We start from the raw sequence: 26,623 nt of genomic DNA, 5'->3' as shown, positions 1-26,623 counted from the left end.
TAGTTATATCCCCTCATTCTCTACATCCACCACGTACTCTTCATCATTTTATGTATTAGACTCCAACTCCTAAGAGGAGTTTCAAAAACGGCTACTGCTTGTATGTTGTAAAGAAAACCTTCTAACCAAGGGGGAAAAAACTCTGAATCCATTGAATCACATAGTTAGACCATTTTTACATCAGACAGAAAAGATGATCGGGGGCTACAAAGAGTTTTCTGAGAAAACAGTTTTGGACTTCACACTTACCTGATCCAAATAGGACTCCCAGGCTTCAAACTGAGTAACTTTTGTAGTTTTGAATATAGTAACTTATTTTTCCCTCCAGTTTTATTGAGACATAGTTGACAGCACTGTGTAAGTTTCAGTGTCCAGCAGAATGACTTGACTCACACACATCATGGAATGCGGTGAGGCTGGGGGCAGGGAGAACTGGATGAAGACAGTGAAAAGGTATAAAGTTCCAGTTACAAAGTAAATAAGTACTGGGGATGTAGCGTACAACATGATACATAGAATTAACACTGCTGTCCGTGATACATGAAAGTTGTAAAGACAGGAAGTCCTAAGAATTCTCATCACAAAGAAAAAAATTTTTTCTATTTCTTTAATTTTGTATTTATATTTATAAATTTATAAATATATGAATTTATATAATTTTATATAAATTATATAAATTTATATGATTTTGTAAATTATGTAAATTATATAAATTTATATAATTTTGTGTTTCTCTCGTCTTAAATCTCAGGTCTTTAATTTGTCAACCATTGGTGCAACATATAGTTACATATATTTAACGGAGGGACTTCTAAAGAAATACAGCCGCTCTATTATTTCCATATCAGTGTTAATGGTCAGTTTTGAGTTCCTAGTTTCCAGTTCTTTGATATTGTTGTACCTCTCCTTTGTAGATTAAATACAGGCTTTTTATACAGTGTAGGTAACGTTTGTTAACTGGAGGAAAATTCATCCTATCTAGGTTAATATTTATTTGTAAATATTTGGGAAGTTTGCTGAGCATGTCTATTCATGATAGAATTACATTCGAGGAATTAATCTTTGTATAAATTTTAACCATAATTTTGTTTTCTATGTTTCTTATTTAGTTTTTTTTTTTTGCAAAGACATAAATGTTCAGCATTTATATTCCATATATATTTATTGAGGCTCTGCAGTGTGCCTGAGTGATTGTGTAAGACCAGGTTCTTGATCTTAAGAAGTTTTCAGCTACATTTTCAAGCAACGTGTGATTATAGGGAGATGAGTTACAGAATGCAAGTACTCCAAGAGGTTAAGGCGCAAACGAATCATTTTAAGCCAAAGTAGCTGGGAAAGGCTGCGCGCGAACAGGGTGGGGACAGAGCTGTTCTGGGAGAATGGGAACTTCTGGGTGGGTGAAGGCTAGTGACGCATGCAGCCTGGACAGAGCATGGAATTGTGAAGGGATGGGTCCGTGGACCGGCCGGGGAAGCTCAGTCTCTGTTCTCAGAGAAAATGATGTTCTCAGAGATGGACCAATGCTGGAGCAGAGCCAGTCACCATTTTTTTAAAAGACCTTTTTTCAATACCAATTTGCAGAGATTAACATTTAGAAAATTCTGCTTTTCTCTCTTGAGTTTTTCTGAAGTGGGTGAAACTCCTGTCTTCTTGGATGGGTTTTGATCTTTCTCTTGCTGACACCAGCTGACAGTTGATGGTCTCCCTGTGGCGGGAGACTTCCCAGGCTTCGCTGCCCATTCCAGCCTGGTCCTCTGATACCGGTGATCCATCTGGCTTCAGGTGTTCACCCAGAGCCCCATCTCAGCTCTTCTGACTGTCAGGTGGCCTCAGAGACTCTTACTTCAGGGATCCCTAAACTGGAGGGCAGGTGTCTTTCCTCTTAGCTAATCACTCTATTTTAACTGACTGGTTACGTGTTTATCTCCCTGAATTGATTGTGAACTAAACAGTAAGGACAGTGTCTTATTCATCTATGGACCCCCAGATCCAAGGATTCTTATTAACTGAATAAATGAATGAATGAATGAATGAACGAATGCATGAATGATTAGCTGGCATACTACCTACCTCCTCGCCTACTGGTGCTTTCCAGAGTAGCTCCAGAAACCTAGTTCTAGCAGAGCCTGATTTCTGAATCCTGAAATGTGAGGCAATTGCTTCAATATTGCACATCCTTGGGACAACTCTGCCACAGATTTGTCACTAGAATTCCCAGAACCACTACTAGAAGTAATGTGGTCATGAAACCAAACTAAAATTAGAAAAAAAAATTTTTTTTCTAGTTTTAAATCCAGAAAAGCCTTTTAAAGGGGAATTTCCCTTCACAGGAGGCTTGACTGGTCAGTAAGTGCTATAAAAGTGAATTATATATTTATACATATTATAAATGCGAATACATGAGCGCGTGAACTCCTTGAGGAATCTTCCCACACGCCGGCTCCCTCTCTGACGGGCTCCCACTGGGTGAACACGAGCAGGTGTGTCCCGAACACCGTCTGCGCCTGTCTCCAGCTGATTTTACGGAACCTCCTGGAGGAGAGACTCCAAAGGGAGCCCTGAGGCCAGGAGACACAGCCCGAAAAAGCCTGGTCACGCTGGGAGATGCAGGCACAGGCTCCTCTGAGACTTGATGACACTATCACCGCCCTCCCCCATTTTCCTGTTGGGGAAGCAGCCTCAGAGAGCTTGTGTAACCTGCCCCAGGTCACACAGCTGATTAATTGTGCAAATCAGTATTGAGAGCAAGGCCAGTCTCGACTTTGAGAACTTAGATCCTTCCCGCATTGTGGAGTCTTCTCCGGGGATGTAATGGATGAACGCAGACGCAGGGGGAGAGCATAGGACACCGCGACAGTGCCCGCACAGAGGAGCCAGAGGCCGCGTTCACCCAGAATGTTCTCACCAGGCACTTCCTGGTCCCAAACTCAACTGTGTATACAGGGCTCGGAAGACACGGGAAGACCCTAATTGTACCCCGTGAGTCACATTTACATTATGCTTCCCTAGAATGATTTTCTTAGTAATCTTATTAAAACTTGGACGTCTCAGATAAGGGCCCATGAGAAAAGGTCCCCCCTCCAGTATTTTTTCCACTCCTTTTTCAGCCCATGAAAAAGCTCTTTTTGCCATACGAGTGCCTTCTGTTGTTTGTGGAACAAAGTACAATGCTGAAGAACAATTTGGCACTGTTCTGTTTCTTTTAATGAGAAAACTATGAGGCTCTAGAGATTTTTTATATGAATGTAGGCTATTGGGGAGGGGCATATTGATACCTGCAGCTAAGCTGATAGGAAAACAAAGCCGGAACCGTTTCCAAGAGGCACAGTGGTTCAGCGTGGTTTTGTAGAAGCCTTCTGTCTGTCTGTAGTATTCCGTTCTTAGACACACCTGCAAATATTTTCTATGTAAAATTCACCTTTAAAAAATGAAAAGTGCACATCTTGGTAATAGAACTGCGTGTCCCACAGAGCTACACCTTGGTCTCTCAGGATCCAGCCAAGTAGTGGAGATGTTTTCGCAAAATATTTTTTGTTATATTTTTCCGCTGTTACTAAATGTTAGCATTCTATGGCTATTATCCGTATTGTTAGAAAAGGATTGTGTCAGCCACCGATTGAAACAGACCTGTTTTGTCACAGTGCCTTTGAGATCACAGATCTGCTTGGCCCTGTGGGTAGCTGCTTTGGGCTTTGATCTTTTCTCCCTCTCTCTCTCTCTCTCTCTGAACATAGGTGTTGAGCATGTGCTCTGCGCTAGGTATTGGGGATGTAGTGCACAGGTGATTTGCTCTCTGCCCTTAAAGGGCTCACAGTGAACTTGAGGATGCACATGAGGAAGAGCAGCTTGCCTGACACCTGTGCAGCACGTGCTAAGGGTGTGCACTGGAGGCCCCGATGGACTTGGGGTGTTGCTCTAAGGTTTCCCAAAGAAGGACCGTTGCAGCTGAGCGATGAAGAGGCAGTACTAAGGGCAGAGGTGAGACAAACCCAGGGCTCATGGGCTCCTTAAAACTTGAGTAATTTTCTTAGCATCTCATAGCAAGCGAATTCCATGGTCAGGATGTGAACTTGGCCTGCTAACCACTGGACTCTAGTGCCCCATGGGCATCTCCGTAGGGATCCGTCACAGGGAATTCAGCCCAACCAGACGTGGTAAGCACTGGCTGCAGCAAGGAGAGTGGGCAGTAGCCAGGGCATGTGGCATATGTACACATATAAAGATATATATAAAGGTATATAAAGGCCATTTTGTTCCCTGATGCCCTCGAGCTCGAAGTGACGGAGTGCATTCCAGCAAGATCCAACTGAAGGAAATGCTCTGGGAATCCAACCCCGAACCGGCCATATTACTGACCACTGGCCCGCTGTGTCCAAGACGGCCAAATGTTATGATCATTTCCCATCAAACGTTGGATTCCCATGTATAGACACGACCTGAGTGGGTGGAAGGTCTCTTCCATCCAAGGATGTTTGGAGACCAGAGTTTGGGACCCACTTAGAGTGAAGTGGGTGGAAGGACACATCCCTCTTCGTCTTTCTCTTCGTCCTACTCTTTCTTCCTTTCTTGAGATACAAAAGTTGGCCAGACCCAGTGAGTTCCAACTGGGGAAAGGTTTGCAGCCTTCAAAGGCATCCTGATGATTTATTAACCAAGGGGCAAGAATGGTGGTGATGTGCAGTGATGTTTCTGGTGTCCTAAGACCCCGGGGAAAGTGGAAGAGTAGCCAAAGTTTGCCTTTGGCAGCCTTGCATCTCCCCTTCTGGACTCCACCACCCCAGAACCTGCCGTCCTCCTGTCACCTCCTACTTCTTCGGAGACCTCCACCCTGAGTCCCTTCCAAAGGTTTCCTCCCTTCGGCCCACCTCAATCAAAAGTCTCTTTCCCTGAGCCCTCAATTAATTAGATCTGATTATCTAATTAAACGAATTCACACCGAGGTATGAATGAGGCTTAATCCTCCCGGGGACATGTGCATTTTAAAAGAAGAGCTTGTTAACCCAAATGCCTCAACACTTCGTGGAAGATGTAGGGAGGTATTTGGGGGAGCTTGGGGCTTTCCTGGGCCCCCTGCTTCCTAGGCCATCACTGGCCTGGGTTAACCCAGTATTCCCTCCACCAAGGCGTTAAAAGATTTGGAGACAGCATTGTACATGCCCACCCTGTGTGTGCCACCCTCTCTGCCTTTGACAGTCGGTGGAGTTAAAAACAATATCCTCCCTTAAGAAGAGGGCTTCTGCCAATACTGTGAGGCTTCCGTCCTGGTTGTGAAGTGCTTTCTTTTCTTAGAATCAGCCTTCAACTCCTGAAGCAGAGAAGGTCTCAGGATTCCTGGGGGCAAAATGATACGATTTCTAGGCCTACCCTCACAGCAGCCACCCTGGTCGTCCTGAAACAGTCAACATTCACTCTGGTTTTGTTCACCCTAATTTTAAATCCCAGAACAGATTCTGCTTTTTCAAATGGGAAAGATAGAAGCATTTGTATTCCAGCCCTGAACTGACATGAGGCTGAAGTTGACCAGAGTAGGAGGGTCTGGGTTAGAAGCAACTGTGAAAGTCCCTATGGTAGCGTCTGACTGTGCCGCTCTCTGGGAAGAGATACATAAAGGCCATTTTGTTCCCTGATGCCCTCGAGCTCGAGGTGACGGAGTGCATTCCAGCAAGATCCAAGTTCAGGAAATGCTCTGGGACTCCAACCCCGAAGCGGCCATATTACTGACCACTGGCCCGCTGTGTCCAAGACTCCAAATGTTATGATCATTTCCCATCAAACGTTGGATTCGCACGTATAGACACGACCTAAAAATGTATGGACTGTTCTTTCTTTAAGGTATGACTCAGAATTGCTGAAAATAAGAATATGGACAAACATAATTTATATGCTCATTATTGATCGTTTTGTCCAAGATCTCTTCTTGATGTAACACTTATTTTTGCTATAAATTTGCTATATGCTTATTCATACTTTTTACCTCTTTTCCTGTTTTTGAACGCATTTAAAGGTCCCATATTCTTTTTTTTTTAATTTATTCATTTATTTATTTATTTTTGGCTGTGTTGGGTCTTCATTGCTGTGCGCGGGCTTTCTCTGGTTGAGGCGAGCGGGGGCTACTCTTGGTTGTGGTGCGCGGGCTTCTCACTGCAGTGGCTTCTCTTGTTGCGGAGCGCGGGCTCTAGGCGCGTGGGCTCAGTTGGTGTGGCTCGCGGGCTCTGGATCGCAGGCTCAGTAGTTGTGGTACACGGGCTTAGTTGCTCCGCAGCATGTGGGATCTTCCCTGATCAGGGATCGAACCCGTGTCCCCATCTTTGGCAGGTGGATTCTTAACCACTGCACCACCAGGGAAGCCCCAAGTTCCCATATTCTTAACATATTGAGGTAGGGTATGGGCAGGGGCTACAGTTTGATATTGTTGACAGAGAATTGGCATTTTCCATTCTATCTTGAGCGATGGATTAAGAGAATTCTTTTATGTGAGTGCCAACTGATTTTGCATACATTCCTGTAATATTTAAATCAACTGAATTTCTTTGAATGATAAAAAAACTGTTGTATATTATTGATGATATAAAAAATAGTGTTGCATTCACTCAGGAATGCGTATGAAACAGTGGGGATGTCGTCTCCTGGCTCTTATATTTTAAGATTATAACTCTTGCAGCAAAAGCAGCACTACCAATACAGTAAGCCTTCAAAAAGCAGAGCTTACCTGCAAAAGCAAAACAAATAATACAGTGGGAAGCAGTAAAGATTGTGATTCAGCCTTGCGTCTGATTACTGTTCATTTCATGTGCTATTGGAGTTTTTGTCTTTATGTTTCGCTTCACGGAAGGAGTAAGTATGACATCTGGACAAGGCATTCACAAGGGAGGACAGAACTGTTTTCTGTGGACATTTTAGCTGTCAGGGCCTGAAAATTAAAGTGGGAGAACTGACCAGCTGGAAAAAACAAAATAGGGTTATACGTCTTAAGTGATTTGGGTTCATGCTTACTTACATGTTTTAAATTATTATGAGATTATCGCTAGCCTATTATATTTTATTTCACCCCCAAATATTTGTTTACTGTTAAATACATCATGGCTCTTTTAAATTTTTATTTTTTTATTGAAGTATAGTTGGTTTACAATGTTGTGTTAGTTTCCGGTATACAGCAAAGTGATTCAGTTATACATATACATATTCTTTTTCAGATTATTTTCTGTTATAGGTTATTACAGGATATTGAATACAGTTCCCTGTGCTGTACCATAGGTCCTTCTTATTTTTCTGTTTTCTGTATTGATGTGTATCTGTTAACCCCAAACTCCTAATTTACCCCTCCCCCTCCCTTTCCCCTTTGGTAACCGTAAGTCTGTTCTCTCTGTCTGTGAGTCTGTTCCAGTTTTGTAGATGAGTTCACTTGTGTCATATTTTAGATTCTACGTATAAGTGGTAGCATATGATATTTGTCCTTCTCTGCCTGACTTACTTCACTCAGTGTGATCATCTCTAAGTCCATCCATGTTGCTGCAAATGGCATTATTTCATTCTTTTTTATGGCTGAGTAGTATTCCATTGTATATTATACCACATCCTCTTTATCCGTTCCCCTGTCGATGGACATTTAGGTTGCCTCCATGCATGACAGCTCTTTTAGAGTGTGTGATCAAACTTGAGCTTTCCTGATAAATATGCAAATAAATCATTAAGGATTTTTTTTTCAATTGTACTTAAAGCCTAGAGGTTATTTTGGTTTATGTGCAAGCTGTACATCACTAAAGGAGGTTCTGAGCCAGAGTGTTTACGATCAGAGCAATCCTTGATCTATCAGAAGATTTACTGAACGCTGATTTTCTGTAAGGAGTGGTGTTCTTCAGATGAGGAGATAGCGGGTTTCTAGATCACATGACGTACGGTTCCCACCCACACCTCCTGTTCGGGGTCACTCTCACATGCTCGGCACTGCCGTGTGCCCAAGGAGTCTACTTATATAAGTTGCTGCCTTTGATTATGATGTGTTACTCACTCTTTACTGAAAACAGTTCTTAAAAATATTATGGGATTCAGACAAAAGATCCCATGTTTTAGAAACACACTGCTTATGCTAATTTGCTCTTAATTTCCTGTGTGATATTTCTTTGTTTGGTTCTGATTTTGATAGAATAGCCTCCGGGGAAGGAAAATCGTCCTTTTCTTTGGAAGAGAAAGAAGATAAAGGTGAGAGGAAAAAACCAGGGACATAGATAAGGGAGGGAGGCTGGTTCACATACGATCTCATTTTACACGATATTTTTTGGTTAATCTCTCTGGGTCTTCATTTCCTTGGCTGTGAAATGCCAGGAATAGTGTTTACCTCATTATGACGCATAAAGAAGGCAGCGTATGGAGAGCACCTACCTCTGGGCATGACACGTGGTGACAGCCAATATGCCCTAGATTCCTTTTTATTCTCCTCTCTGCTGGTGAAGAACTCAAATTCAGAGACTCTACGTAGCATTAAAACTGAAACCCACATCGTGTTTATCAGAGATGAGCGGTTAGATTGCTTGCGCAGCTATTTGTCAAACCATGTAACATTACCATTGTTTTAGATCAAGAACAATAGAACATTGGCAGTTCCCTGTGATTTGACCCAATACTGAAGTACAGAATTAACACAGCTCTTCAGGTCCTGCAGATCGTACCGATACATTCTTTTTCTGAACCATCTTGATCTTTGAAGTCAAAGTGCTACTTTTACATGAATGGATGATTTTATTTCTGTGCTTCCTTTCCACAATACAAGATAAAAATAGTAGTCCAACATCCTATGGTTTCTGATTCTTCTTCATTACCTCTTCCGTAAAAAGGCCAAAAGTATCCCTCGGTCCGCAGTCTCCCAGCCCCACCAAGCTTCTCTGGTTTCAGGATACATCTACGTGGATTCCCAAGACCGTGTATTAACCATCTACCGATAATAGTTCCTTGTAGTGTTGACGTTCTCTTATGTGTATCATGTATGTTCTTTTAGGCGGCAAATCCAGATAGGGTCAGGTTTCCTCATTAATTGTCATTTTCTATGTGATTCCAGGGAGTATAGAAAACTGGCCTCAGGGCAGCCAGGCCTCAGAGAAAGCTGGAAAGTCATCTGTGCATTTCCCAGATACCAGTATGGCGCTAGTTACCCCATCCCAGGCCTGGGACTCAGTGCCAGTTTAAGTGACTCGATTCCTCCATCTGCGACTGCTGCCCCTTCCTTCTCCCCATGAAGGACTCTCTCTGGCCTTCTCTCTGCTCTGTGGCCCATGCCACTCGCACACAGGGCCTGTGTCATGGCTTCTACCCGGGCCCTTTGATCACTCAGCCGTCTTCAGGGGTGCATCTCATCTTGTGCATCTCAGATTAAACATCACCTCCTTCGGAGGGGATGACCCCCTCCACCACACATACTCACGTCATTCTTCTCCATCTTAGGAACCTGATGTTTTCATAGCACCTATTATAATCCGTAATTATTTATTTGCTTGTTTATTTGTTTGTCTGTGTCCCCCATAGACAAGGGCAAGGTGTCTGTATTCTACCATTCTAGCCCTGGCACCTAGCACAGTGCCTGGCACATAATAGGCCCTTGAGAAATAATTGTTGAATGAGTAAATATGTGAACCAGCAAGAAACTCTTCTGAAGGGCCTGTGACACCACGGCAGACTCCCCAGGGCTTCTTAGGGAGAGGACTGTCCAGTAGCCTCTCTCTTCTAATGCAAACATTTGAACCACTGTCAGTTTGGATGCCTCACCGAAAGGGAGGCACATTTTTTGCCAAAGCACGTGTCTTTCTGTTGAGGCATTTCTGTCCATTAAGCTAGGATGTGTGTTTTCACACGTTAGCTTTTATTCTGCTGTTACAAGGAAGTGGTTAGTACACAGAAACGAAACTTTCAGTAAAACAGTAAATAAAAACGGACCTCGGATAGAGAGATTTAAGGGTTGTTCGGGAAAGTGTTGTCCTGGAATTAAATCGCAAGAGAGAAAAGCATACGTGGGAGCCAGAGAATTGAAAGGAAGAAATATCAAAGTGAAGAGTGGAAAAAATGGAGCCCCAGTGATTGAAGCACATCAAAGAAACAGATGATGGAGTGGCCGGCCGCAGGGTAGAGTTTGGCGTTTGAGAAGTGAAGCCGGGAGCTAAGAGTGGTGGGAAGACACTGGCAGAGGATCATCCAGGACTGAAAGAGCACCAAGGCATTAAAAACCCCGGATTATGTAATAATCTGTGGCAGATTTTCAGCTGAACTAGTTTCTGCTAGTTATTAACAGCCACTTGGCTGAAAAATGAAAAAGATTCAAGCAAGGGCATTTGTACGTCTCTTCGTAAAACTACGGCTGACATTCAAAGCATCGTCTTTATGGAGCCCTGAAATGCTAACGTGCAGCTTTACCTCTTGCAACTTCATGGAGTCACCGTGGAACAGGGCAGGGGAAAGAGAGAGGAAGCCTGTGTTACTCTAAGTGAAGAAGGGCTCAGCTTTGTAATTATTTTAGAGTGTGAGATGAGGAAACAATAAAAAAATTTAAGGGAAAATGGGTGATGACACATAATGCTGCTTCTTCTCTTCGCTCACGTTACACAGGAAGGTTGACATTTTACTGTGTCTCAAGGTCGTGGAAATTGGGAACGACCACTCTGCCTTTTAGAAATCTCTGAATTATAGACCTTCAAGTTAGCAGGAACCTCAGGATAATTTCGACCAACCCGTTACTTCCAGAAAGGCAAGATGTTATTATCCCCTGTTCTAGAGAAGCGACAAGTAAATTAAGTTACGTGCTGTGGTCACGTGACTGAGAAATACTGATGAGCGAGGATGCAGAGGGGAGCGAGGTGGCGGGGAGGGCTGTGCAGAGGCCGACTCCGGTGCGCTCTTAGGGCCTGCTTCCGTCAGACCACAAGCAGGGTGATTCTCACGTCGCTATGGACCCAGGGGAAGATTGCTGTATTTAAGTGGGCCGTTGTTTACCAAAATAGTTTCTTTCCTTTTTGAAAGAAGGGAGGAAGGAAGGAAAGAAAAAGGGAGGGAAGGAGGGAGACAAGGTGGAGGGAGGGAGGGAGGGAGGGAGGGAGGAGAAACCTCAACTGAAAGAAAGTGTCAGTGGATTCTAGGTCCGTATGGTTGAAAAGGGGAGAGAAATCACCTCGACTTGACCTTTTCTGTATTTTGAATTATGGTGTCTGATGACCCACATCTGAACAAACAAAGACGTTAAAATGTTGGGTCCTTGTTACCAGGTCACAGATCTGACCGTAGAATTGCACACGTTGAGAATTTTAATCCTGACAGTGAAGTGGACACATTGATGGCTGATGCCCACCTGTGGTCTCAGAGATGGGAGGTTAGGACCAGCGCGCCTCTGTGAGTGGAAATCAGTTCTCTCCCGTCTTGCATCTGCTCTATGTATATATTAGGTAAATAATATTGTTAGCTTTATAGCTCTTTAATCAGGTGAGGGGCCATGTGTGCACATACCAAAAGGGAATTCTTATATTTCACTTGATATCATCTTTACATAGAATTCTCTAGCTGATCTGTTGTATTTGCCATGCTTGATTTCTAGAGCTTCCATTCTGGAAAGCTGAGGCTTCTCTGTGATCCACAGGCTCTTCCTAGACGTCTACAAAACATTGAAATGTTTAAAAAGGATAGAAATGTGATGCCAGACTCTCCATTTCTAAAACAATTCAATTGGATGATGGATCCCAGAATAATTGACTTCAGTTTGTGCTGAAATGACCTTTGATCTCTCTTAGCCTGGCATTTCCAGCCTAGCTTTGTTTTACAGAAAAAAGAAGCATTCCTTTCATTTATTAGTTCTCTGTTGCTTTTCAATTATAAAGCTATCCCTTATAAAGAAAAACAGACATTGAAAGAAAAGTGAAGAGGACAGCATCTTAAAACCACAATAGTGAGGATGATTAATAAGCCACATACATGTTTCCTGTTACCGTTCCCCATATTTCCTTTGGTTCCTAACTTTGGCAGGAACTTTTCAATCAGGTAGAGTCTGTCATGTGCAGCTAAGGCGTACACCATTCCATCACCTCTCTGTGGGTGCCCCAAATTTCTCTCTTCCTTTACTTAAAATTGCAACCAAATTTGGGATTTGTCTGGGCTTTGTCTGTATGAAAAATTTGTATCTTTAAAATAATATCTATTCAAAGAGGATATTTCGAATCGATTTCTCCTGATATCTCTAGCTTTCCTTTCCCCCGATTCAGCGTCAGGTACCATTTTGACAAGTAGCATGACTGAAGAGAGGCTGCGGTTAATTGAAGTTAGCAAGAAAAATATGACTGTCAATTTCAGATTCTTTTTCTTTAATTATTTTTAACTCATGAATAATAAATTAAATGGAAGAGAAACGTACGTTTAAGAGCATCTTGAAAATTCCCACTTTGGGAAGCATCAGAGGAGAGGTGTCCCTTGTGACACTCTCTACAGTAGGACATACCACTGGCTTTTGGCAGATGACATAGTTGTTTTTTAATTTTTTTAAGGATGCTTCTTTTGAAGTGACAGAATGAATACACCGGGAAGTGGAAGTTGAGCACATACAGACGTAAAATGCAATTTGTGTTTTCAGTGACAGCGTGGCTGCACTGCGGCGCCGGGAATGGGAGTGGCAAACAGCTGTAAAGACAGGGTGGTGTTGGGTCTATTCTGAGAAAGGTAAACAGCCGGTAGGTACAGCTCCGCATCACTGTGTAAGCTTCAAGTCCCCGTGCTTCTATAGAGCACAATATTGGACCTTTGGGGCTTGCATAGACAGGGAGAGAGGGGGCCTAACAAAACTCAGTTGAATGATACATTTTCTTTTAAAGGCCAGGAAGTTGTTTTATCAACCCTGCTATCCAAGTATCTAAGGCTGTCTGGACTATTGAATTTCTTTTACTGGAAAAAAATGTATTATTTTGCCCAAAATTTAGCAAAGAAGAAAATCCATTTAAAAGATCATTCCACAGCCTGTTGCCCTTGGACTTTTCCCATGTTCATGCCTCAACCCCATCCTTTCTCGGCGTGTGTGATTTGAATACTCTCTCCTTTGTAAGATGAGAGGTAGCATTTTAGTTTCATGGTGATGCCTGTAGAAGGTGGACGTCATGTTAAAAACACTTCTGGGATCTGGACGTGAAAGTGGACGTTCCCGGCGCATCATTCTTTGTGGGGTCACTCTGTCACGTGTTTATTCAGCAAACGTTTACGGAGCAGCAGTCACTATCCGGGAGGCCGCTCTGCTTTGCTGAGAGTTCACAATGGAACTGTTTTTAAAAGTCAGATACATAGGATGGGATGCTTGGTCATCCGTGACCACTAGTTTTCCTTTTATCTGTGCACTATTCTCCCTTTAACAAGGCTGAATGCCTTTTCCTTAAAAAGTTAAATGGGAAAGTCATTTATCATGTTTGGTCCAAAGCAATGGTAAAAGAAGATCTAAAACTTGAAGCCAAGAATCTGGTGCTGAAAACGATATTTAAAGAGTGTGTGAGGAACTTCCCTGGTGGCACGGTGGTTACAAATCCACCTGCCAATGTAGGGGACACGGGTTCGAGCCCTGGTCAGGGAGGATCCCACATGCTGCGGAGCAACTAAGCCCGTGCGCCACAACTACTGAGCCCACGTGCTGCAGCTACTGAGCCCACATGCCACAGGTACCGAAGCCCACACACCTAGAGCCCGTGCTCCACAACAAGAGAAGCCACCGCAATGAGAAGCCCGCGCACCGCAACGAAGAGTAGCCCCCGCTCGCCGCAACTAGAGAAAGCCCGCGCGCAGCAACGAAGACCCAACGCAGCCAAAAAATAAATTAGTTAATTTAAAAAAAAAAAAGAGTGTGTGATAAATGTGCACTTTATCTAATTCTAAAATGGAAGGATAGACATGGCTTTCTTAAGATTCAAATGGAGAGCTGTTCATCTGATGAGTCATCTTTCCTTGAGAGTGCTGCGTTTGGAAGCATTCTTTCTAACTTCCATGTGAGAAGACAGACTTCTGTCATGAAGACCTGAGCTTCCAGGGGTGAGAACCCGGAATATCCATGTATTGAGAGTCATCACTTTGACTAATGGAGGATCCTGATCACTTGTCACCCGAAGCACCTCTTCACAGCGCGTCATTTTTCCAGCTCGGTTGATTTTTGATATATCTGCCTTTTTCAGTCACTGAGGTGGAAATTTCATCACTCTTACATGCTTTTTGAGTTTTTCTTAGTGTTTGTTTGTAATAGGTTTTATGGGTGATTAGTTATGTGAATTGCGGCATTCTCGTTGATGGGAACCCATCTTAATTTCACCGGTGAAACCTGCTTCTCTCATCAACTCTGCCATAAACCACAGGTAGGGTTTGTTTTTCATTTAAACATACCTCGTGGAAATTAGTATATGTACTTTTCATCGTTACTTAGTGTGAAAAGTAATAGCTGAATTATCATTGGCACTAATGTTCGAGCGCTGGCCTTTCCGACTCTGTGATTTCACACGTCGGTTACTATGCTGGGACACGCCAGTGACTAATCGGTCAGTCTGTGCTCTGCCAGGCGCTGTCAGATGTCGGGATTTTACCAAAGCCCCACTGAACAATATTCTGACGTGAGAGTAAGGTTTCTGTTTCTGCTGCTGATGATCATTTCTGCCTTAAAAGCCTTCACAGTGCAACACAGGAATTGGTGTTATCAGTTCTTAAACAGAATAAGTCACATTATCTTATTTTATTTTGCCCAGCGTGACTGCATGTATCTGCCCTAATGATCAACGCCAGTCGTGGCTCAGTGCACCAGTTTTATGTCCCACAGATCTGGGTTGGAGCCCTAGCTCTGCTACTTAGCAACTGTGTGACCTTGAGTGAGTTACTTAATTTCTCTGAGTGTAGGTTTCTTTCTTGGTAAAAGAAGGTTTAATAAAAGAATCCACCTCATATGTGTGTTGTGGAAATTAAATGAGGTAAATAAATGTTAGCTGTGTGTGTAAAACTTCTTTTAGTCGCTGTTAGGCAACTTTTTAGGCACACCAGGGCTATAGAATCCTCAGGTTCTCTGTACATTGTCATTTCTAATGGTTTAATTTTTAGTTTGGAGGTCTTTCCTTTTGTTTTAATATTGCATGATTATAACGAGAATATTCTACACAACCATTTTTTTTCTAGATATAAATTTTAGTATGGTACAACTCATGAAGACATTCGAATGTTATAGCGTGATTTTGGTATAATAGCTTCCTCACTAGATGATCACGTTCCTATTATTCAAGAGGAAGATTTTAAATAGAGTATGAAGACTCTATAGGGGATAGTGAAAAAATTACACAAAAGCAAATGAACTAAATCTAGTAGTGGCAAGCGAGAGATGCCCTGAAGATAATATTATATTATCTTTTCTCTTTTGAGATAATTTATTTTTCTGTTACAGCCATCTCCATTGTCTCATTTGGGTTTTTGGGGACACCATGTTCACATAAATCAGGAAACTATTGATTACTGAAAACTTACTATGTGTGAAACACAAAAGTGGATAACATCAGAGAGGGTCTTTTGGATGGGGTGACTCTGAATTTTTTTTTTTTAAAGTTGTGCATTGCACAAAGACATTTGCCCTGAGAAGACAGCACTGTCTTCTTTCTTTTTTTTAATTTTTATTTCATATTGGAGTATAGTTGATTCACAAATGTTGTGTTAGTTTCAACTACACAGCAAAGTGATTCAGTTAAACATATACCTATATCTATCCTTTTTCAAATTATTCTCCCATTTAGGCTGTTACATAATATTGAGGACAGTTCCCTGTGCTATACAGTAGGTCCTTGTTGATTATCTCTTTTATGTATAGTAGTGTGTACATGTTAATTCCAGCCTCCCAAGTTATCCCCCTCGCCACCTTTCCCCTTTGTAACCGTAAGTTTGTTTTCTAACTCTGTGAATCTGTTTCTGTTTTGTTAATAAGTTCATTGGTATCATATTTTAGATTCCACACATAAGTGATATATGATATTTGTCTTTCTCTGTCTGACTTCCTTCACTTAGTATGATAATCTCTAGGTCCATTGATGTTGCTGCAGAAGGCCTTATTTTGTTCTTTTTTAGGGCTGAGTAATATTCCATTGTATATATGTACCACATCTTGTTTATCTACTCCTCTGTCAATGCACACTTAGGGATGACTGTGAATTTTGAAGTTGAGAAACATGTGGAGTAGTGGAAAATGACGGTCCAAACTTCACTGACAACCCGTGCCCTTCCCCTTCTCAACAGTTGTAACCAAAGTAGTTCAATCTGCAACAGGAATGACATAGCTCAAAACTGGTTTGCATGGACACAAACCAGAGAACTTGTTTATTGTACAGACCTTTTATCGTCCTGCAGTTTTCAACCGCTCTCCCTTGGCCTGTTCGTGTGCTGCTGCTGAATAAGGGGTGCCAACACCTGGAGATCAGCTTGTCAAGATATTTTGGGGGGGGGTGCACCAAGAGGACACAGGTGGACTGGGTCTAGCACCCAGATCCGGAAAGCTGGGCTGCACTGGTTTGTGAGAACGGCACGCTTGACCAGCGCTGAGTATCACATTGTCAGGCCGGCTCCAGAAATTACTACATTTTTACTGAAATGTGAGCATTCTGCCCTGAAAGTATAGAAGAGGATGTGGTCAGGGCAATAAACAGCTCTACGCAAAAAGCAACAGGTTATTAGCAAAGAACGAGTCCCGAAGGGCCAGCGAGTGAAAGTGCGATTAACCAAGAATGCTTGATTCCTTCACTGAGACTGCGAGGCGCTGACTTACTGTGGAAATAACTGCATATGATTGCGGGTGACTTTCCAGTGCTATTTTGAGTCTTTTATTCCTTTCGACGTGCCACCAAGACAGCTAATATTTCACAGGATGCCATGAATAGCGTTGTGGGGAATTTGCTGAACTAGAAAGTTAGGTGTGATCAGGCTAAAATGTTCTTTCAGTGAGCCATCGACAGGAATGTGGAAGAGAATTATTCAAAATCCATATTTTGATGGTATTCTGCTTATGGACATTGTAGCCATAGTTTATCCTCTTTTACTACAATTTCTTAGCTAGGTACTTCAGATTTGTGTCCTGGTTCCGCTCCCCAGTTACATTCCTTTGCTTCCGCCAAAGCTGCCCTTTTCTGCCTTTTCTCCCTTGGCCTGAGCTGGAGGGATAATCCCCAACAGAGTATTAAATGTCCACACCGAGTCATGGTGGGTATGGCCTGGTATGAAACACCCAGTGCCAGTGTGATGAGTGGTGTTTAGGTCCCAGAGACTATTTCATGCCTTTTGTTGTGGGGCTTTAAAGGAAGTGGTTGTTATCCAAGGTGTTCTGCAGTTCGGTAATAGTAGTTGGGAAGGTATTCTTGTAACATTGCTATTTACTCCCCAGGCTCTACAGATCCAGCTGAAGGGGGGATGACCCAGCCATTTGGGGGATCTAATGCAAAACCAGTAACAACTTTGGACACATCTCTGTGAAGGATTCTGCTTCGTCCTGCTCAGATACATCCTAAGAAGAAGAATCAGACTCAGTCTAGTCAGGCAGTGGGGAATCTGGCCCATCGTCTTCCTTGCAGCAGCAAGAAGTTACCTAGACCTGTACTTCATGTCCCCAGGAAGAGGAAACAGGGTCCCCTAGTGCGCTGCCTTGTATGACAGTAAGCCATACTTACATTTGAGATACATTTTCTCTTTTCAGTGGCTTATACTTGAGGAACCAGGTTTTCAGAGCCCACTTAACTATCAGAGCATATATGAAAATGTTTATCAATTGTAATACATTTTCTAAGCATCCCAGTATCCTGAGTTAATCTTCTAGATATTTACCACTTGAATCTCTCTTGCACTGAGTTATCTGGATGCGTTTCTATTTATTATTATCAGACCAATAGTTCGATTCTCATGGTTTTCTGAACCCCATGTGAGTGAGGTCCTTCGTACCTGAGAACTTTTGCCAATAACACAATGGTAAATGGCCTCAGTTATGTAGCTCTTCATCTGCCTGGCGGTTCATGGTTTTTGAGTTGTACATACTGGAAAAGTTCTGTAGATAAAGTATGAGAAGAAAAAAGCATTATGTACATTAGTTGAAATTGGCATCATGTTGCCAAACTGTAATCAGCCTTAGGGGAGCTCAGTGTTGAAACTGCTCAATTGAATGCTGCGATTTCCCATAACAATTTAAAAGGCCTGCAGGCGTGCTCAAGTCCTAGCTGGGTCTTTCAGTTAACACTCTGTAACATGACCCCGAAGTCTCATTTACATCACAGCAATTAAAATATATGCCACGTTACATGTTTACTACTATAGACTGTAGAAACAATCCAATGAAACGTGTCTATTTTCCAAAAATAATCATGGAAATCTTTATGTTCATGATTTCTTTTTTTCTAGGTGGTCTCACCATTTCATATGCTCAGAGGGGACTGGTGATTGTGAAGTGGGAAAAGGTGGGGGTGGGGGAGGAATGCAAATCTAGACTAATGATAACTAGTAGTCATTACTGCTTGTTTACCCATGTGAAATCCGGTTAGTAGGCTGAGTCCGGGTCACAGGTGACAGATGTCCATTATGCAAAATAATTGATGTTATCAGTGCTAACTGGCCCCCCTACTGGTAGTTAGAAGTAGAGGGACCACAAATTAAATGAGTGTTAAAATAATACACCTCCTGGTTTCAGAAATGCTGCCCCTGCACTAGGACAGAAATGCTAATGCCCAGTTGGGAAGGTGATGGACAGGCAGACTCACCTGAGGAAGGTGTTTCCTTAAATTAGAGTCCTTTCCTTAATTCTCCATCCAAATTAATTTTAAACTCCTCCCGGGATATGGATTAGAACTATAAATATTAACTGATATCATAACTATTTTATAATGAGATGAATAGCAAGCTCAGTTATTTTAAAGCAAAGCCACTGTAGCCAAAATTAGATCATATTTTCTCAACAGTGACTTGCATTTTAGTCACGCCTTTCTTTCAAGAAGCACAGAGAGCAAATGGGCTTACTCTAAATTGCTGTGGTGGTTTAATATTTATTGAGTAGTCACAATTTACTGGCTCACCTTGAAAGTGTGGTTTTTCACAGTTGTCTAGAATACATCATCAAGGTATGAAATACAGTGGCAAAAGTCCAGCTTCTCACCTTGGCAGGCAGTCAATGGGAAGCCAAGGAAACGGGATTTCTCTCTCCGTGTACTCCTGCTTGCGCTGCCCTTTCCTGGTCAGGAAGAGCCTTGAAAGACTCCTACTTCAGCAGACGTCTGAGAAGGCAACAATCTCATCTGCTGCGTAGGTCCATTTTCACCCCGTGCCTCGGCTTATAACGACCACTAGTAACAGCAGAAAAAAAAATATTTTTTTGCTTGGGCTGCTTCGTCCCGAGCCTTTATGCTAATCATTGAAAGGGGTCCCCCGGGAGCAGACGCAGCCCCTCAGCGGGGCGCTGGGCTGGATGGCGGCCCACACCTCCACCCCTCAGCACGTGCCCCCGACAAGGCAGGCCTGGGTCAGGCCGTATGTCCCCGACTCACACAATTTTTTATGAATGTTATAAATTACGCACATATTTGTCTATATGATAGAAAACATCCAGGAGATCTAGAACAGTTGACTGATTGGATATACTTCTCCAATTTTTACTTGACTATTTGGCTATGTTTATACAAAGTCATAATATTTGAGTATATTATATGTATGCACTTTAAGGCGTGTGATTGAACTTGAGATTTCAAAACGGTCTATTTCGATGTGAGCCTACACCAAGGCAAGCGTCTTTAACTATCCTGATAGAGTTGTGTTAAAATTCACTAAAAAGCAAACAACGGACACCAAAGAGGAGGAGAAGGAGAATGGGATCCTCCTGATGAAGTGCACAGGTTGCTTGCCAGACGATGTCGGTCCTCTTCCCCACACCCACAGAGACTGAGTCTACCGCCAGCTAAGAGGGTTTCCGTGGTTTTTTGGGCAAATCAAACACTAGGACTGAACCAAAGGCATTTTGAAACCCTGAAGCAACTCTGGAATTGCTCTGTCCCCCTAAGCTTCACTGCTTCAAGGAAAAGGGGGGTTTGGGAATCTCTCTGTCCGCATCTCTGCAGGGAGATGCTGTGTTGAGCGAGACCCTCACCTACAGCGCTGAAGCAGCGTTTCTTGCTCTCCGGGGGTCTGTGAAGAAGGGGCCATTTGGCTGGTTTGGTGCTTTTCAGACTGAGATGAAAACTCTCTGGTGGGCAGTAGACAGAGGACATGTTTATTATGGTAGTTTTGCCTGTGGGTTAGAGAGGCATGAATAACTGCAGTTACCTTTATTCTCCAAATACATGTGGGTACTTATCAGGTCTCCACCTAGTTGTTACTAAAGTGAAGCTCACGTAGTTCTTTCAATCTGGAGACTCTCAGTCAGCTTCATTGCTTCTCCTGGAAGTCCTTCCTGTTGTTTGCTGACTTCGCTTTTTACTACCGAGATGTAAATATTTGGATGTCAGTAGAGATGCAATCATTTTGAAATTATTGGTGTGGGAACTTTTTTTTTTCTCATTTTGATAACACAGTATTTCTGAATAAGCTCGTAAAAATCTAAACCCCAAGTTCCATTCAAACAGTTTAGCAAAACGTTTTGCTAAAGATGTATAATCTCTTGCTCTCCACCTCGTAGAACTGAGCTTTCGTACGCTTTTCCCCGTCTCAGCTTCCTAAGCCTAATGATGCTGGAAGTTATTCTTGGACATGGAAAAGTGCTTTTGAATTTAATTATAATAAATCATTCTTATCAAGTAGACATTATATTATATGCCAATCACTGGGCTAAATGCTTTTAAAACTGTATCTCATTTAATCTTCATAATACCTCCATAAGAAAGACATTGTCATATGCATTTTAAAGAATAAAAGGTAGGAAAGCAAATCTCAGGGAGTTTAAATAACTTGTCCGAGGTCATAAGTCACATAAATTGTAAATAGTGGAGCTAGACTTTTGGCATCATCTGTCTGATCAAAAACCCACCCTGTATTCCAAGCCAGTTGTATTAGTATAGTTTTGTTTTTTTTGTTTTTTTTTTTTTTTTGCGGTACGCGGGCCTCTCACTGCTGTGGCCTCTCCCGTTGCAGAGCACAGGCTCCGGACGCGCAGGCTCAGCGGCCACGGCTCACGGGCTCAGCCGCTCCGCGGCATGTGGGATCTTCCCGGACCGGGGCACGAACCCGCGTCCCCTGCATCGGCAGGCGGACTCTCAACCACTGCGCCACCAGGGAAGCCCAGTATAGATTTTTTTTTAATTTGAAAAATCCGGGTAAGAACTTGTTGGCTCTCTCTCTGAGGCCTCTTTTCTTCTGTGTAGACTTCGGTGGCAGGAAGGCTCTCTCCACGCGGCGGCAGGAATGCAAACAAGCGCCATGTCTTCGTCTTCCCATATTAGCAGCTCTACGTTGTCTGGTGTTGAGTAAGCACATTCCCAGTGGTTTTGTCATGTGTCCTGGAGCTGACCTTTCTGGCCTGAGTTAGGTCACATGTCCATTCCTGACCCAGTCACTGGATTCTGTGCGGGCAGTTCCTTGACTCCAGGATCGGGGTCTCTTTCACCCGAACCCTTTAGAAACCGACGTGGGAGAGGAGCATTTATTCAGGGAAATACGGGGCATACAAGCCCCCCACATCTGACCACAATGGCCGTGATGTAGGGGAGCCTTTCTCCTCTAGTAACTAAACTACATGGGATGGGAGACAAGCAAAGGGGATTGTGACGGGGTCCTCCTCTGAAACACAGAACATCACAGTGAGGTATCAGTTATTTCCTCCGAAATTGTCTTTTCCTCAAAGAAGAAGCTTGAAAATATTCCCAATATTTTTGATCTTTTTAACTGGATCTTGAATTTTCCACCTTTCTTACTCCTCAGTTGAATAAATTAAATAATAATAACTTAATTATTGTGGTATTTTCAGTATGACAGCCTTCCTTGACTTTGTACTAGATCTGTTGACATCCTGGCACAGTTTGTCAAACTCTTTGCTGTCATTTCTCCCTCTCCCTCACCTTTTGAAAAACTGTTTTCCTTGGTTTTTGGTTGTTGTTTTTGTTTGTTTGTTTATGGCTTAAACCCCCTCTTTGTTCTAAGGTTTGGAAGGAGAGGCTAGTATTAAGAGGACAGACTTGCAATTAACCGAAATGTGTTCCAATTCCACTTGGCTACTTCCTGACTCTGTGTCCTTGGAGGAATCAATTCATCTCTCTGGGCTTTAGTTCTCTCATGTGAAAGTGGAATTTATAATTCTTACTTCGCAAGGTTGCTGTGAGGATTAAGTGAGGTCATACATGTAAAGCACCTGGCGTATTTTAAGCACTCAATAAATAATCAAGATTGAAATTAATAATTCATCAAGGAGTTTTTATGTCCACTCTTCACGAGAGGAATATGCCCAGCACTTAGGGACATAATCCTATAGCTCTTCACTTAAGAAGCTCCTCCAGTGGCCTGCAGGTCCCCAGCTGTCACCAGGTCAGTAATACCCATAGGTCAGTTTTAAGATAAAGAAGCTGTAGTTGTTTTTAGTTGTTTCCAAAAGACTTGCTTACTTTTCTCGCATTATGGCTAAAGGTTTGAGTTTGGAGTCGATGCTCCACAGGCCTTAGAGTTTGGCAACGGTTCAGAGACGTAAATGGAAGAACAGTGTGTGGGAGTGTGAGTCCCAGCCTGGCCGCTCCCTGGGTGTCTGACTTGAAATTTTTTTATGAATTTCTCATATTTCCTCACCTGTAAAACTGGCAAATATCAGAAAGTTGACGAGCTGTTGTTAGAAGTCGTGAAGCGGTGTGCAACCTACAATGTAAAACTGCTAAGTGGAGGTTATTGTGACGATTGTGTATTTGAGTGTGACTGGCGTGTCCACTGGGGTGAACACGTACGTTTGAAGGTGGCGTGACAGTCCGCGACCCAGCTGAATCAGAACAATACACCGAGTGCTATCACAGTTGTCTATTTGGTTGCTTTTTACCTAGTGTATATTTGAGGCCATTTGGATGACACAGTCTCATGACACGTAACCGTTTCTTCATTTTCCCTCTGAACCCGATGGCATTACTGGCAATTTTTTCAAAGGCTTGGCTCATTTTGAAGCACTGGTGAATAAAGTGGTGGTCTCCAGATTCAGAGTTCTGGCTTAAACCAACATGAAAATACTTACCTACATGTGATGGATATATGTGTTGATCCAGGCAGGCAGACAAATTGAGAGAGATTACCTACAGCTTTACCCTAAAGGTCTGGAAGGTAAGAGAGCTGCATTTGGTTCAGCCGCTCTGGATTCTAGAGGACCTTTTCCCAAATTATTCGAAGTATGGAGATTATGACTTTCCTGGCAGTTTTTCCCTCCTTTGCGGCGGTAGCCCACGTAGCTGTGTTAATATATTTCACTACTACGTTACTATTGTCCATTGTTTTTATTAGGGAAAATAGAATCACTTTTAATTTCTAATTTTGCAAGTGAATTGCTTTATTTGTTTTCACATCATAGAATATATTCCCACTTTACGTTACTGGGTGAATTAACCTCATTATCCATAATTTTTTCTTTTTTGATCATTTCCAGTTTCTGTTTCCTTCTACATATAAATAATTTTGAAAGAATTTTTAATGATTTGATCAGACTCAAACCACTTTTCTTACAGCCTCAGGCACTGTTCTATATATTTTGCAATTAAAAATTTTCCAGTATTCACACTTACTCAGTAGCTATTTTAGTATATTTCTCCTATTTTGTTTCATTTTCTAAGTTTTTGCTATCTGTGATATAGCCTGAAGAATAATTTTCAGTTTTAAAACAATAAGCTTCCTATTTATCATTTATAAAGGCATAAATATATCTTTACTCCCATAAACTGTTTGTAATATGTCAAGTAGAAATAGGTTACAAGATCATTTACATTAAATTATAAATTATGTATGACATACATACATTCACACACACATGCATACAAAGGGCCTGAAAAGGTGAACACCAAAATGTTATGTGAGCAATAATTTTAAGGATTTGTTTTGCTCTTAACTGTATTTTCTAGTTTCCACAAAGAACAAAGATTACTGCCTAATAATATGTTTTAAATGAAAGAAAAACGAGAATTGGGAGTGTGCACTAAATAGTTTTGAGGGGCGGCCTCCTGTCCCCTCTGTCTCAGTAGACATCCCCCTTTTCCCGTCTGCTCCAGCCAGCAGCCTGTTCGTCACCCCCAACTCTTTCCTCTTCCTCACCCTCATTTCAGCCCATCACAGGTCTTTCTGATGCCAAGTCTATCTCTCCCACCCACCCACCTCCCTAAATGCCCACTGCCATTTCAGGTCCCCTAGTCCAAGCTCTCATTCTCTTGCCTGGACTTCTGCAAAAATCTGCCAACAAGTTTTCCCGCTTCCTCCCCAGACCTCCATCTTCCCTGTTCTCTACACTTCAGCCAGAGGGATCTCTCCAAACTGGAAACCTGATTGATCGTGTCAAACGTGCCATTTAAAGCTCTCCAATGGTCCCCCATTAATGGTGGCATATGGGTGAAACTGCTCATCCTGTCCTGTGAAGCTCTGCCTCTGGGCCTCAGGCTCCCTCTGGACTCATCTCTTGCCTCTCCCCTCTCTCGCGCTGCTCCAGCCCTGCTGGCATTTGTCCATCAAGCCCCTCCCTGTCTCCATGTGTTGGCTGAACACATTCTTTCAGCCTGGTCTGCTCTACTGTCAGCCTCTTTTCTGTGACACATACTTGTGGCCAGGTTAAACCCTATTTAACCAACGGCTCTCAGCCTAAATGTCATTTAAGATCAGTCTTTGTTTTTGGCTCTCGGTCTCAATCAGACCCCACGTTCTATTCTCTGTTTTAGCAACTTGCAATTTCTTGCAGCATTTGTTACATTTTTAGTTGTGCATTTATTTGTGTGACTCATTATTTAAACTCCAACTCCTCTTTCAGAATGAAAGAGTAGAGACTATGTCTTGTTCATCTCTCCATTCCCAGAACCTCTTACCATGCCTGACATGTATGATGAATGAACAAAAAACTTAATGATCACTCTGCCTTGTGCACAATTCCATGTCAATGCATGTAGATCCATTGCATTCTTTTGAATGGCTGCTGGGTGTTCCTCCAGCTGGTCTCATCTTACTCTTTCATTCAGTCTATCTCGGCCTTTTAATTGTTGTGATCATTTCTACTTATATTTAATGCAATTATTGATATGGTTAGGTTTCTCTTTTCCATCCATTTACTTTTAACTAATTTGTGTCTTTGTATTTAAGTATGTTTCTTGGAAGCAGCATATAATTGGGTCTTGTTTTTTATTTTTTAATCCAATCTGAAAACCTCTGCATTCTGTGGAGTATTTAGACCATTTACATCTAATGTGATCATTGGCTTAGTTAAGTTTAAGTCTGTCATCTTGCCGTTTGCTTTCTATTTGCCCGTATGTTCCTTGTTCCTCTTCTACTTTCTTTGGCTTAGTTGATGTTTTATGCTTCCATTTCGTACGATTCCGTTATTTCTTTTAACTTACTGGCTGTAACTCTCAGTTTTATTTTAGTGGGTGCACTAGGGTAGGCTTTAAAGTAGGCATCGTTAGTATAGCAGACTACCTTGAGGCAGTACTATGCTACTTCACATATAGTATAAAACACTCGCAGTAGTATACTTCTGTTTCCCCACTCCTTCCTTTGTGCTACTGTTGCAATAAATTTTACTTACACATATGTTATCAAATCCACAATACATTGTTATGATATCATTTTGTTTAAACAGTCATCTGTTTTTAAAAGAGATTTAATAAGAGAATAGCTTGTGTATTTAACCAAACAGCTACCACTTCCAAAGGCTATTTATTCCTTTTGTAGATCTGTATTTCCATCTGATGTCATTTTTTTTTCCTGCCTAGAGGACTCCCGTTGCATTTCTTGTAACGAGAGTCGACTGGTGATTAACTTCTGTATGTCTGAAAAAGGTAGTTATTCCGCCTTCCTTTTTAAGAGATATTTTCATTACTTACAGGATTCTATGGTGACAGATTTTTTTTCTTTCAGTACTTCAAAGGTGTCTCTCTACTGTCTACTTGCTTTCATTATTTACAACAAGAAACTCTGTGTTTAATGTGCCTTTTTCCTGTGTCTGCTTTCAGACTTATTCCTTATTATTGATTTTGAGCAATTTTTTTTTATAACTAAGTTATTTTTTTATTATTTATTTATTTATTTTTGGCTGCACTGGGTCTTCGCTGATGCGCGTGGGTTTTCTCTAGTTGTGGCGAGCGCGGGCTACTCTTCGTTGCAATGTGCGGCCTTCTCGCTGCAGTGGCTTCTCTTGTTGCAGAGCATGGGCTCTAGGTGTGCAGGCTTCAGTAGTTGTGGCGTGCAGGCTCAGTAGTTGTGGCTCACGGGCTCTAGAGTGCAGGCTTAGTAGTTGTGGCATGTGGGCTCAGTAGTTGTGGCTCGCAGGCTCTAGAGCGCAGGCTCAGTAGTTGTGGCGCACGGGCTTAGTTGCTCTGCGGCATGTGGGATCTTCCCAGACCAGGGCTCGAACCCATCTCCCCTGCATTGGCAGGCGGATTCTCAACCACTGGACAACCAGGGAAGTCCCTGATTTTGAGCAATTTTAATCACAATT

The 26,623-nt window shown here is 42.4% G+C and overlaps 1 protein-coding gene across 1 annotated transcript in view; it reads left to right on the top strand.

Annotated features, from left to right (window-relative positions):
- Window positions 1–26,623, top strand: part of LOC309977502 (teneurin-3-like) — a gene marked incomplete at its 3' end in the record, with an annotated part of 201,209 nt that overhangs the window by 137,644 nt on the left and 36,942 nt on the right. The gene's annotated exons all lie outside the window — the stretch shown is intronic.

The sequence above is a fragment of the Leucopleurus acutus genome, assembly GCF_964270905.1.
Source record: "Leucopleurus acutus genome assembly, chromosome: 21".
In the NCBI taxonomy this organism is placed as follows: Eukaryota; Metazoa; Chordata; class Mammalia; order Artiodactyla; family Delphinidae; genus Leucopleurus; species Leucopleurus acutus.
This window is presented reverse-complemented; position numbering and strand designations above follow the sequence as displayed.